Source organism: Anas acuta, chromosome Z (assembly GCF_963932015.1).
Source record: "Anas acuta chromosome Z, bAnaAcu1.1, whole genome shotgun sequence".
NCBI classification, from domain to species: Eukaryota; Metazoa; Chordata; class Aves; order Anseriformes; family Anatidae; genus Anas; species Anas acuta.
In genome coordinates this window covers 59,980,470-59,995,326 of record NC_089017.1, presented here as the reverse complement: position 1 = coordinate 59,995,326, position 14,857 = coordinate 59,980,470, and the positions used below count along the sequence as shown (strand labels likewise).

The 14,857-nt window shown below is 36.5% G+C and overlaps 1 long non-coding RNA gene across 1 annotated transcript; it reads right to left on the bottom strand.

Annotated features, from left to right (window-relative positions):
* Positions 1-3,501: 3,501 nt before the first annotated feature.
* On the bottom strand, positions 3,502-9,028 carry LOC137848457 (uncharacterized). The gene is made up of 3 exons (XR_011091363.1): positions 8,960-9,028; positions 7,965-8,150; positions 3,502-4,332 (listed from the first exon to the last, which is right to left on the bottom strand). It is a non-coding gene; the product is annotated as an uncharacterized lncRNA (long non-coding RNA).
* Positions 9,029-14,857: the final 5,829 nt, after the last annotated feature.

Sequence of the window (14,857 nt, the reverse complement as noted above, 5' to 3'; positions counted from 1 at the left end):
AGAGATATGTGCCATAACAAACACCAGCTCAGCTTTTCCACAATTGCTAAATCCTCAGTAACACACCAAATGCTATCTATTGTTACATTTTTAGGGGTTCACTTGCTAAATACCTACCTCATATAACTCATACTGAAAACACTCTTCTGGCAAATGCAATTGTGAGGAACTCAGACTCACTCTTGGTTATTTTTAATATGCAATTTTTGAAAAGAAAAATTTGAACCAGAGGACACGTTTAAAATAACACCTGTCTAAAGATAATCCCAAATTGTAATTCCTGTGAGGTTAAGAGATATTTTTTAGCTATAGAGGTGTAGCTGTTTTGTTTTTGTTTTTAATTCAACCTCTACCAAACCCAAGGTAGTGAGTAAAGAAGCTTTTACATTCAATGCCTTCAAAATCATAGAACCAGGAATTATATAAAAAGGAAGGATGAACCATAACACAATAAACGGCTGAAAAAGATAACACAGCAGCTCACTTCAGCACTGAACGAGAAGCAAAAAATGGTTAACAAATAAGAAGATTATTACACAGTGAAACAGCTAAGTGAATGGAGGAAAGCTCTCCATATCAGTAATAATAAACTTTCTCTGCCTGTCATATAGAATATGTGTGTCAAAAAATATCAATGTGAAAATTTGAAAACAGAAAATATCAGCCTTTTCCACATGTGGTATCTCCAGTTCTTTCCTCAGCTCTAAGCAAAGTATCAATTTGACGCATGTCACATGTGTAAGCTTATCATTCAGGGCCAGATCCTTACAGCTGGAACCTGACCCATGGAGCAGTGGGGAAAGCAAGGTATTAAGAGTTCTCAGGTAAGTTAAATATACATCTTAAATATGGTATCTTGTACAGTTTTCCAGAACCAATAAAAAAGTAATGTAATCTATTCTACCTGTAGTGCATTGTTACATGATTGCAACTGCTACACTTTCCTGGGTGACCCATGCACCTTATGGTGTAATAGGTGGTTTTCCAGATGTGAGCTATCGGTGACAAGAGGTGGCAGAACTGAAAAATATAGAGAGGGCAGACTATTATTTACCTAATATAAGATAAGAGTTAAGTATGAGATTGAAAAAGTGCTGAGACCAAACCTGAGAAGACTTGTACCAAATGACAGCTAGCAAAAATGCACATCAAGCTGATCAATCCTGACTACTTTCCATATTCCATAACAAGTACTATAATCATCAATTACTTGTCAAAAAGGTAAATACTTTTGCTTTCTTTTTTTTTTAGTAAATCATTTTTGTCCCACTTTCTATATTCAAGTAAGTTATCTATAATATCAAAATACTCTTGATATTTATTTAATATGTTTCAGTGGACAATGGTTAAAAAAAAAAAAAAGGAAAATCTGATGCATAGATTAAATTAACACCTTCCTTATTATAGCATTAAGTTATATTTCAGAACTATCTTTTTCTCAAAATCTGATTTAGGATGTTTTTATGGATAATTTATCTTGAGAAGAAATCTGATTTCATCTGTGATCAAAATGGGAAGAGATTACAAATAATCAAAAAATATTTCTGCAATTTTAAAAATAACAATTGCAAATTGCAGCCAAATTTAACAGTTAGCTTACGCTTCTGAAACACAATTCTTAGGAAAGCTGAGAAAATAAGTTTTTTGATTATTTCACTGGATCCATCATGTGAGTTGAATATTGACTTTTTCATAGCATTTATTTTAGATGTCTAGTTTAGAAGCCAAAGTTCTGTTGTTTTTGTTTATTATTAGGAGCTTCATAGCAATTAGTTACGAGAATTTCTGTGAAAATATTCAAAAAAAAATGTTGACTGTTAGCCATTAACAAAATGACATTTCATTAGAAACAGTATAAAGACTCATAAATTATTTTGCACTTATTCACCTAGCATTTGCCACATCTGTCACTAAAACCTCTAAAAACCAGTAAAACCTCAAAAAAAAAAAAAAAAAAAAAAAGCATCTCAGAAATTCCTTGCAGAGTAGTTTATTTTATTATTTATATACGTAAACTTATATACTTTATTTAATGTGAAAACAGTCTATGTGACACTATCATTGCTATGTAATTCTGCCTGCACTGGACATAAACAGTGGTTTAATCACAGATTGAGTTACCAAACAGCACACCAGGCTAAAATCACAAGATTCATCTTGCTGCTGAAGTGGTATTCACCAACTGAGTTTTAGGATCTTTAAAATGCTGCTGCAACAACCAACATTCCCTTAGTTGCATTCTCTCTCTGGATAGGCAAGTCACAGGTCCTCTGTTCAAATTCAGGTAAGATTCAGAGAACCCCAAGGCAGACCAAGTATCTAACTGAAGAACCCAGAGCCAAAATTAGAGTGGCAAGTTTTTCAAACTTACTAACCACCTCATCTTCAAGGAAACTTTAGAAGACAGTATCTCTCTCTCCTGTTCTGTCATAAAGAAAAAATAATAATAATAATTCCTATGTCCAATGTTGTCCACAGTGTACCAATAAAAGTATGGAATGTTGTGTCCTTTCATTAGGATTCCTTCTATGTGACATGTATATGATAAGATTGTTATCTCCAAGGAGTGTATATCTTTCCACTAAAAAAAATAATAGTAATAAAAATAACATTTGAAAAACAAAACAACATCATTTTACATTCAAAAGTAATATTGTTTTACTTTTTTTTTTTCCCCCAGAAAGTTGCAATTGTTTTCATAAAAATGATCTGACTGGTATTTTTCATACCAGCATCTGTGGTGGTTTTACCGTACTGGGCAGCTAAACCCCACAACCGCTCTCTCACTCCCCCTCCTTTAGATGAGGAGGGGGAGAAGTAAAGCAAAGAACAACTCACGGGTTGAGATAAGGATAATTTAATTAAAGGGAAATAATTATAATAATTAAATAAAGACTACCATGAACTAACAATTTAACTAAGGGGAAAATAAAAAGGGAAAGGGGAAAGGGAAGGGAAAAAAAGGAAAATAAAAAGAAGGGAGGAAAACAAACAAACAAAATAAATGAAGGCTATATGGAAGTGCAGAGGAAAGAAATTACTCTCTACTTCCCACAAATGAGCGATGATTGACCACGTCCTTGAAGCAAGGCCTCAACGCACGCAGCCGGTGTTCGAGAGGAGGACCGACGTCTTCCAAACGAGAGCCCACCCCTCCCCTCTTCTTCCTGTTTCCACCTTTTATTGCTGAGTGTGACACCACATGGTATGGAATATCCCTTTGATTGGTTTAGGCCAGCTGCCCTAGTGATGTTTCTCTCCTCACCTTTTGCCCACCCCCTAGGAGGGTTAGAGAAAGGCCTAATACTGTGCCACAGCTGCTCAGCAGCAGACACAACACTGGTGTGATAACACTGCTGTTCCAGCTACAAGTACAGAGTACGGCACTGTATGGGCTGCTGCTGGGAAAGTTAACATTCCAGCCAGACCCAATACAGCATCTCACCCAGCTGCTGTTCCATTCTGTCATACTATCTGTGTGGTCTGCACTAACTTTCTGAAATAGTTAGCTAATTTTATCCACAGCATGTGATAAGATAACAGAAATGACAGATACTACCAGTTTGTATCATGGATAGATAGACAGCACTGCTGAAAACACTATATACAAATCTGTGAGCAGACAGATACAGATAGTAAAGCATCAAGGGAATGATGGCCTTCTAGTTGAAAAAGAACAGTTCTCAACCCATTGTACACCAAGGCATCCCCTCAAGCAGTTTTCCGACCTAGTCTAAAGGCTAACGTGATAAAAGAATTCAAAAGTAATTATTTTTTCTGGTAAGCATACAACTGCACAAAATACTTTGAAATAATTTTTAACTGTCTAAAAGCTTGATGATCTTTGTAAATTAACAGTGATCACTAAAGCATTAATAGTCACTACAGGAGAAAAAAGGCTCTACACGTTCATCACCTTCTGTTGACCTATTTCTTACACACTGTAAGAGTTTACAAAATATGAGTTTATTTTCCTAATTAATCATTCGCAGAAGTAATTGCTGCAGCCTTCAGAAGTATGTTCTGCAGAACATCTAGACAACCACAGCAGTTGTAATTGCCAGTTACATCATTTATAAGACAGATGTTGTTGTGTTAAAACTGTAAAAAAAACTGTGTTAAAGCTGTAAAAGATGGAATCTTAAATTAAAGGCTTGAACCACAGGCCATAATCTCATGAGTTCTTTGAAGCATCATTCTCTTGCCATGCTGTAAGTAGAAGCAGTTCTGCATCTCTTGCTCTTGCTCCACTCATTTCCTCTCCTTTTTCTCATTTCATCTTGTTCCTTTCATTTCCACTTCTTCTTACACTCCCGTTTTTGTGACTAGATACTGAAATGATACATGTAAAAGGTAAATTATTTTCTGTTGCCTATTTAACTGAGGTCCAAAAATTAAAATAAAACAAAACAAAACAAAAATAAAATACGTAACATACTCACCCTGAGTTCAAAGAGATATTCTACCAAAGCTAATCATGACTTGTTCCTATTTGAACTACTTGAAAAATAGAGGCCCTAGGACCTCTATAAAATACAAAAATCTAAAGATAAAGATGAACGACTTGCAGACCCATCAATAATATTCAGCTCAACCCAATCCTTGTTTCTCTTTAATTTCTGGACTGTGATCACTCCCAATATGTATTTATCTAAATAGGAGCCAATGATGCACTCTGTAGGAGAATGATGCACTTATACAGAAGCCAATGGTGCACTCTAATGCTATTCTTTGGTGTTTAAAACTCATGCTGATTGCATTTCATCCAATGGTGTCTGTTACATCATTAATGTTCTTAAACTAATATAAAATCTATATAAAATACATACGAATTATATAAACTTCACCTTTTAGAGTACATTATAGCACTCAGCATATTACTTATTAAAATCTATGTGAGTTTTCATTTGGCTTTTACAGGAAATAGATGAACAAGCCACTAGATGTTCTGTATCTGTCAATACCAAAAGCTGTTATTTTAATTCATTAGTACATTTTGCTTTTCTGTGAATTAAACCATAAATAATGTTGTCACTTTGATTTATTTTGTCCTAAGCAACCTTTTAAGTGCTGAACATTTCCCTTCTTAAAATTTTCATTCCATCTAAAGAAACATTGTTTCATTTTGTATTAGTTTTTGGACAGAAAGACCTTGGCCATAGAGGCTAGCAATGGTATTTACTTGTGTAAATTGCTTTACAGAGGTGCCTGCTGAATATCAATAGCTTTTTTTTTTTCCTTAGCTGACTTACACAAGACTGTGCAACAACATCAGATTGAATCAGCATGTTAATACCACATAGATTTTCTGGGCTCTCAGTAAATATAAGATTCCAAAAGGAATTTAAAAGGCACCTAATCATATATTTGGTACAATTTCCAGTGACACAAAATCAGTATAAATTCATACATGAATGTCAAATCTGTGTTCTATTATTTATAACTTATTGCTGCAGCAACTAGATAAATTCACCTACCAAAATTAATTGTCTTATTATTATAATATTTAGGACAGCAAAACAATCTTAACATATTCACTGGTATTTCATGATATTAATTCTCAAATAGATTCACATATATATATAAGTTTACTATTATGATGACTTTCCTTCCTTCCATCTTTCCTTCTTTCCTTCCACTGACTCACTCATATATAGCCAATTGAAAAGAAAGGATTACTTTATTTCATGTCTTTCAACACAACAAAATGTTGATCCTCTATCCATTTTTCTATGAACATCTTCAGGTCTTTTAGTTATGTAAAGCATATAAATGAAACACAGATAGTCACTAAACGTCCAGCAGAAAATCTGAGACATTTTTTGGACCACTGAGCACACTGTCTATGCTTATCCTCTAGAGGATATTCTTGTGGATGTAAGGAAGATTGTCCTGGACATGGAAGTGGACTCCTATAATAAGAAACCTTTTCTGTGTACAAGACTGCTAAAATCCTTTGGGACTCAATGAGGTCTTGAATATCCTCAACACACGTTATCTCTTTTACCAAATTCATCAAAACAGTGTTTCATTACACACAGGCAATCCAACAAATATATGGAAATGAGGACTTGCCATCAGTCTTTCAAGCAGCAAAAGAAATTAATAGATAGAAGCCATTTTACAAAAACAGAGTACTTTTTATTTTATAAAAGTACAGAACACAGACCAGATAACTTCTTGAGCTAGTGCCTCCATGGACGTCTGTCCATTCAACACATAAAGGAATCAAGTTAACACTTTGTTTAAACTTGACTTCACAATAGAATATGCACTCTTTAAATACCAGTTCCTGTGAAGTGTTTGAAATCAGGTACGTAATATTGAGATTCTAGTACTTTTGAAAATCCTTACATCTACATTCTTGCAAATATGAAAATTAAGGTTTTTTTGAATTTCTATTGTTGATGTATACCTGCATTATATATTTTAATCTCTAACCCTTCATTTTACAAGCTGTCCAAACTTTCCAAATGCCTAATGCTTTCCCAAATGCTTCTCTTTGGGCCTGTGATATATGATATTCATAAAGATAGAAAAATGTAGAATCCATGAGACTGCTAAAAGAGAGGGGAAAAAAAGAAAAAAAGAAAAAAAGAAAAAAAGAAAAAAAGTGGAAGCGGCTTTTTAAAGGCCAGATACTGTCTACCACTCTTCTGCCACTACCCACCATACCTCCCCTCCATACTGCAGCAGTATTGCATCTCTGTCCGCAGTTTCTTCAAATCTACCCTATCTCAGACACTGCCAGTGAAGTTTAGCTACTTATAAGAGAGGATGGGAGCAAGAGGAGATATGAAAAAGAGAGAACATGCAGAGGGCACAGTATGTCATTTTTTTTTCTGTAAAGTGCTTCCACATGTTCTGGCAACCACACACCATGCACACCAGAAGGATTAGGTTTTAAAAGTGGAAATGAAAAATGTAATATAATGTTTTTGATGGAGGAGTTAAATCCCTGGCTACAACTCAAAAAAATTGTATTGATGTATCAGACATTGATGTATCAAAGATCTTGTAGGATTTCACAAACTGGGGGAAAAAAAAAAAAATCTACATATATCAATCAAATCATTACAATAAAAACTTGCGTGTGTACTTTCATTATATATGGATTCACAGAACAGCTTGGTCATCTAAGATTCTGACTAGCTCCTGAACACAGGATCTTTGCCTGAAGATCAAAAATTTTAGTAGTTCCCAATTCTTTTTAAGTTATATTTTTTTTGTTAATTTCAAATTACCTACAAAAAAAATCAAGAAACAAAACAAACAAATGGCTCTTTTTTCACTGCTATTTGATAATTACTGAATGTAATTTGAACACGATCTGCTAAAAGTCTTTAAATTCCTACTGCATGTATAACTCTGCTCTTTTCCAGATTCTGCTTAGTGAACCAACAACCAGAGCAGTAACAAATGAGAGCCTCAGAAGGCAAGAAACTCAACTGCCTAATTTGCCTAAATAATGCAGAACTTGCAAACAGAATATTAAAATGCCTGGAAATTGGAAGAGGGCAATATATTAAAGGGCAAAAGGCTAGCACAGAAGTACATTATTAAGAAAGATGAGCAAAAATGTTTAGAGCTCCATGTAAAAATAGAACACTTTTCATTAATGAATCTCACGTTAATGCTATTTTCTTATATTTAAATGACTATTAAAACCAATTCCACAAGCAGTCATTTCCAGTAAATGGTTTAGCTTACTTCTACATAAAATGAATCAGCAGTTAATATTGTGTAGTCCGGCTCTGAAAGTTATAAGTAAAATTGCTTAGCTTGTATTGTGAACATTTTTATCAGTATTGAATATTTTCACGGAGAAATTTAAAATCCTTGATCAGAATGGGTAGGCTTAGAAACCTGTGTGTATATCAGAGAGTGGGGAAAGTGATACAGAAGAGCCTTAAAGGTAGCATTGAAACAGTAGTACCATAGATCTTACCCCGCACCGATCTTACCCTCACAGAGTCTGACTCCTGCAGTTAGTGATGATTTGCTCTTTTGCAGACTCAGCTGGATGCTGAACATGGCAAATGGCATAATCTGAGCTCCTTTCAGTTCTCACATGCCTAGACTCCTCTGGAGCCAAGCCAGGCAGTTGGTATAAATCACACACATCTGTGTAGAGCAATCCTGCTGGAGTCCTGTTATTGAAAAAGAAATATGATATTTTACCTACTCTGCCACAAGTCTTTACTGCTGCAGAATCAGAATCCTATAAGCAACTTGATATGAACATCGCCAGAAACTTCCTGAAAAACAACATAAATATTTCAGTGGTTAAATAACACTGTTTTTACCTTAATAAATTAAAATGGGGAAATTAAATAGAGATATTTTTCTGATGAATAAGGAAAACTTTATTGTTCTTTTTTTTTTTTTCCCCAATATATAAGGCATTTTTACATGTTTCTGTATGCTTAGTAAAACACTACTGGTCATCATCTTCCAAAAAAGAATCATGTCTATACACATACATAGCTTCAGCAGCTCCTCACAACAGGACTGAAATTATGACTTCATCTTTTAACTAAGATATAGATGCTGTTAATGTGAGAAAAGAAATGTGAAGTTTACCCAGAGACATACCAGATGCTTTTACAGCAACCCTGACTTAAGTTCCACACAAACAGATAGTATATCTCCCATGAAGGACATTTCTTTGGCTATACCTGCCAAGGGATTTCACCCTTTGCTGGTGAGGACACTGTTATCTCATTCCCACAGGTTGCCCTCAGCTCATAGCTCACTGTTCCCTATGGAGCAGCTAAGTCTGGCTGCTTCCTGACTAAGCAAACAGCCTTTCTCCTGAAGCTCTGAGCTCCTTGAGGATAACACTGGATGACCTTTCAAAAGACAGAAATTGCCACCCCAGAAAAGCTGGAAATTTGCAGCCCTCCACAGCAAGCTAGGTACCACAAAGATGACATCAGTTCTTAATCCTTAACCCTACCCCACGCTGGAGAGTGACACACTGCTGAGCAACAGCAAATACAAATTACTTCTTCCATAGACCAAACATTTTGACACTATCATAAAAATGCAGAATCGTAGAACGGTTTATGTTGGAACAGACCTTAAAAATCACCTAGTTCCAACATTCCTGACGTGGGCAGAGATACCTTCCAGTAGACCAGGTTGCTCAAAGCCTATGTTTTGTTTATGTGGCAAGGTTTTGGTAGTGGAGAGCTGCAGGGATTGCCTCTGTGAGAAGAATCCAGAAGCTGCCCCATGTTAGATAAGGGCCAGGTTCAACTGGCTACAATGGGACCCACAGCTGCCAGAGCCAAGCCAGGGAGCAACGCTGATTGGGCCTCTGGGAGAGCAGATTTAAGAAAGGGGAAAAAAAATTCTCCACAACAGCTGCTGGGATAGGTGAGTGAGAACCACCCTGCAGTCCCCCAGGTCAGCACAGAAGGAGGGCAGGAGGAACAAACTGACTTCCTGTGGTGGTTTTACTGTGCTGGGCAGCTAAACACCACAACCGCTCTCTCACTCCCCCTCCTTAGATGAGGAGGGGAAGAGGTAAAGGAAAGAACAACTCACAGGTTGAGATAAGGATAATTTAATTAACGGGAAATAATAATAATAATAATTAAAGAAAGAGTATTATGAACTAAACAATTTAACTAAAGGCAAAAAAAAAGGAAAGGGGAAAAGGGAGGGGGAAAGGAAAAAAAAAGGAGGAAAACAAACAAATAAAATAAATTAAAGCTATGTGGAAGTGCAGAGGAAAGAAATTACTCTCTACTTCCCACAAATGAGCGATGATTGACCACGTCCTTGAAGCAAGGCCTCAACGCAGGCAGCCGGTGTTCAGGAGGAGGACCGCCATTTTCACAACGAGAGCCCACCCCTCCCCTCTTCTTCCTGTTTCCACCTTTTATTGCTGAGTGTGACACCACATGGTATGGAATAGCCCTTTGGTTGGTTTAGGTCAGCTGCCCTGGTGATGTTTCTCTCCTCACTTTTTGCCCACCCCCTAGGAGGGTTAGGGAGAGTCCTGGTGCTGTGCCAGTGCTGCTCAGCAGCAGACACAGCACTGGTGTGATACCACTGCTGTTCCAGCTACAAGGGCAGAGCACAGCACTGTATGGGCTGCTGCAGGGAAAGTTAACATCCCAGCCAGACCCAGTACACTTCCCTTCCTGAACTTTTCAGGACAGCATCCTGCAGATTCCCATGCACCACTCAGGGAGATAAGGTGGATGTTGAGAAGGTGTTTTCTTGTTTGTTTGTTAGTAATAGGTAATAGATTTTTCTAATCTCGCTATGCTTAAATCTGTTTCCCTGTGTTGTGGTGGAGCCCAGATGCCCAGCTGGGTAAAACTACCACAGCTGGGATAAAAGTGTGTAGTAAATAGCATAGTTGAGAAGTGCTAGCAGGTAAGTAATTGTAAGATGCAACTTTCCCTGAATTCAGGCTGCTACTTGTAGGGAGCTTCGGGTTGTGAGTGTCATGCAAGATTCTCCTTAGCTTTGAGTTTTCTGGCTCAGAAATATGCTTGCAGCTTAGTGGATAACAGTCTGATGTTTTCATGTTTCTTTGTAGAAATGGGTATTCATGTAAAAGCTGAGGTCTTAGTGGTATGTTTTTTGGAAATTAAAGGAAGAAAAAGTACATTTAGTGGAAAAAAATATATTTATAGTAAGTACAGTTATGTTAAATTCAGTTTACCACATCATACATTTTTTTGCACAGTACTGTGAACCTAGATATACTATACATGTAAATCCAATTTAAATTTAAATATATTTCCCTGTGTGAGGAAGGCTAGAAATGGATTACAGTGCTCTGGTGGAAGACTGCTGTTCCTTCTGCAGGTTAAAATCACAGGATATTAATATTAATTCGTAGCCCTGATATAAATTCTCTTTAGAATTTACATCAATGAAGAGGTGCGCATAGTGTGGTCTTTCTTTTTTTTTTTTTTTTTTTTCCCTTGTGTTCTTCCAAGTATCTGTTCCATCCTTAACCTGCATCATCCCGTCCTCTGTGGAGGAAGCAGTTTGTGCAGCAGAAAGCAATGTTGTCTGGATATTTTTTGTATCAACATTTAATATGCACTACAAAAGTGGTATTTAGTCAAATTCTCTCTTATGGAGAAAAACAAACAAAATAACAAACAAACAAAACAAACAAAAAAACTCTTTCTTTCTCTTCTCCCTTCTTTGTTCCTTCCTTGCTTCCTGATACCAGTTCTGAAATAGTTCAACATAATTCATATCTTTATTTCCAGCCCAAAACTTTGGATCTAAACACAATGAAAAATTTAATTCAGGATCTCATTCTGGATTTGAATTCTTTGTTTATAATAGGTTTACCTGTCCAATGAGAAGCAAAACAAAATGTAATTTTATCTCTCTTCCTCCAGGTGAACTGACATTTTAAATTAAAGTTCAGAAACATAGCCCATCTTGACTCTTTGCTTATGCATATACCAAGCTTCTTTCTGGAAATGCTAAAATACCTTTTATTAAAATTATTTTTATAATAATTTATTAAAATTTTTTTTCATCAGTGTGAGATTCAATAAAATTATTTAATTAGCATTAGGTTCACTTCTGAACTGTTAAATGGACCATTTATATTACTCTGTTAACTATTTGATTTCATGTATATAGGTTGGAATCAATTAATAATGCTTAGCTCCTCTGGAGTCCTTCACAGACTGCCTCATCTTTAAGGCAAATATTATCATGATTTTTTTTTTTTTTTTTTTTTTTTTTTGCTTTTGAAATTGCCACTGCTATTGATTTCTTTCTAGAAAGAACACTGAATGTGTTCATGCTTAGCTCCCTAATAACCTAAGGACATGTTACTTCATTATAGGAAGCACCATAGTTTTCTTCACTAGCTTCTTATGGAAACATTTCTCAGAAGAAGTTCAGATGCTCAGCAAATTAATTCACAAATTCTCCTGGATTCACTATTTTGTTCAATCTTGCAGAGAATTCTGATGGGGTTTAGAAACAAGATATTCTTAAAGGCTACATGGTGTGTCATCTAGCATCAACACTAATCATTTTCCATTAATTTACATTTTTAAGCTATATTTTTATTAAAAAATTGAGTGATTAACTTTTTTTTAACATATTTCTCCAAACAAAAGCTTGAACTCGTCCTACCAAAGAATCTCCATATGGTGGGAAGGTACAATTTACACACCAATTCTCTTCAACTGAATTAATTATGTCTGTTATTAATGTTGTTGTTGTTGTTGTTATTATTATTATCTGTGTTCTGTGATTTCCTAAATAGTGAAAATCTACTCTAATCTTCTAAAATGACCTTGGATAGAAACGAAGTGCCTTCTTGTAGCAAAGGTGAAGACTAGGATGTCTGCACATTATTGTATTTAGACGATATGGATAAAGACCCCATGCCAGATACAACTCATAAAATTCCAAAGTTGATAAGAAGATTCAATCCAACCAATTCAATTCCTGTAATATTGCTAATAGCCTTAACAAAATATTTTACAAAAAAAAAAAAAAAGTCATTTTAATTGATATTTTGAGCTACTTTGAATTAAGTATTGTTAACAAATTTTTAAACAATTGTAATAACTAATATTATATATATCTATTTAATAATAGTTAATAAAATAATTGGCTTGATTATAGCACTTTAATTGGACTAACTTGATTAACAGTAAAAAATAACAGAATTGTATTAAAGCACTTACTTACATAAGACATGAGAAAAAACTTTCATTTTCTTTATTTGTGTAAAAACTGTTTATACGTATAATGTTGTCCTGCTCTTAGTTTTAATTTGTTCAGATTACATTTGTTAAATGGAAAAAATAAAAAAAGAAATGTAGCCCTGATTAGAAGCTTACGAGTGTGAGATGTCTCAGTGAATTCCTGTTGTGTGGTTATCTGCGGTAGGACATTGCTGGGAACTGGACATGTTTCCCCTATGCCTGCAGGACATTCTCCCACTGTTGGTTGACAACACTGAAGGATTTATGTAGAACAGCACAGATAGAAAAAACACAGAGAGTTCCTCATGTTTGTTCTCTTTCTCCTTTTCGTGCTCATTTTTTCTTTCTCCATTCTACATGTTAAAGTTGAAATGTTTGTCTTACTCCTGTCTCTGAGCATTTTAAACTTCACAGTGTCATAGACATTGCAACCAAGGGTTGTGCTCATTCCTCACAACCCCGGCCACTTCTTCCATGCTCACTAGTAAAATGTCCACCAAAGCACCTCAGCTTCAGCTTGTCTGCTATCCGTATTAGGAAGTTGTCATTATTTCAGAAACACACCCAAGAACACCAAAAATCTCCCACATTTCTTCCACTCAGCTATACTAAACTTGTAGCAAGCATAAGAGTGGATGAAACCCCACTGCGCATTCATGAGGTATCATCTACTGTCTTTCTTCATCAGGCAGGCTATAGTAGATGTTGACCACATCACCTGTGTCGGTCTGTCCCCTGATTTTTACCTACAAACCTTTAACTGGCTTCTCACCTATCCTAAGGCAAGGATATATGCACTCGCATCATTCCTCCACACAGTGATTAGCAAGTGATTGCACTTGTTATCTCGAGTGCTTTTACCTGAGTAAGATAATCACTGCTGTGAAAGTTTTCACAACTTTTCACAACAGCTGTTCAAAGGAGGTAACAAACTGAATAGTAGACAGAAAAGACAGAATTTCAAATTGTACTGCAAAGGTTTAGTGTGTATGTAATGAGTCTGCACAGGGTGATATTCATCATTGGTCAATATGCTAGAACTACACTTCTAGGAAGACATTTTTCAAACTTCTTGATAACATCACAACATCTTATGCAACACCTATTGTGAGTCCAATCAGCAATGTTCTATAGAACATGCAGACAGTGCTGTACACATCCTTTATACAATGTAACTTTCTTGTAAATTTAATTGCCATTTAAATATGTAAGAGCCCAGTTCTGCCACATTTGTAGACAATGAATATCTTGCTGTGTATAAAAGCTCATTATGTACGCTCCTATCTTTTCTGAGTGTGCTAATGTAAGTATACACAATGGAACACTGACTTTGCATATGGGAAAAAAAAAAAAAAAAAAAAAAAGAAAAACAGTGAAACTAAATTTTCTGGTGAATCTATTTAATTTTTCCCCATAATGATGAAGTCTGACATGAGAGATGTAATACTCTTTACATTACAATTATATGAGGTAATTGTTTTGGGGTATTTTATTTTTATTTTACCACAGTAAAACAGACAGCATGGCAAATGTGGAGGTAGTGTCTGAGTTCAGCAGAGAGGCACATTTGCAGTGGTGAGACAGGTCCAAGATCAAGAAGTGAAGACAGTTTGCATACCAAAATCAGGCCCAGTGGCTGTGACCATAACTATAAACAGCCCACGCTCTAGACAGGACCAAGGTGACAATAGATGTCCAAACAGAAGCCAGAAAATCCATCTGTGGGATCAGGATGGGCAGGGACTAAGGCCAGGCTTAGCTGGGTCTGAGCAGAACAGAACTCCTGCAACATGCTGAGATACAAAAGATTTCCCAGGCCAAGATTAAATGGAAAACAGGGAATGGGAGCTGCAGTCAGCCCATAATGTTTCGTTTCCTTTACAGTCACTCTCTGCCCCTGCTCCCCATGGGGTCCCTCCCTGAACTGAGCCTGCGGGGGCTGCCCACAGGCAGCAGCTCCTCAAGCACTGCTTCCACACGGCTCCGTCCCATGGGGCCAACCATCCATCCATCCCCCAGGAGCAACCTGCTCCAGCACGGGTCCCCCATGGGTGGGTGCAGCTCCCCCCAGGCCCCCTGCTCCACGTGGGCTCCTCTCCACGGGCTGCAGCTCCGGCCCGGGGCCTGCTCCTGCGGGGGCT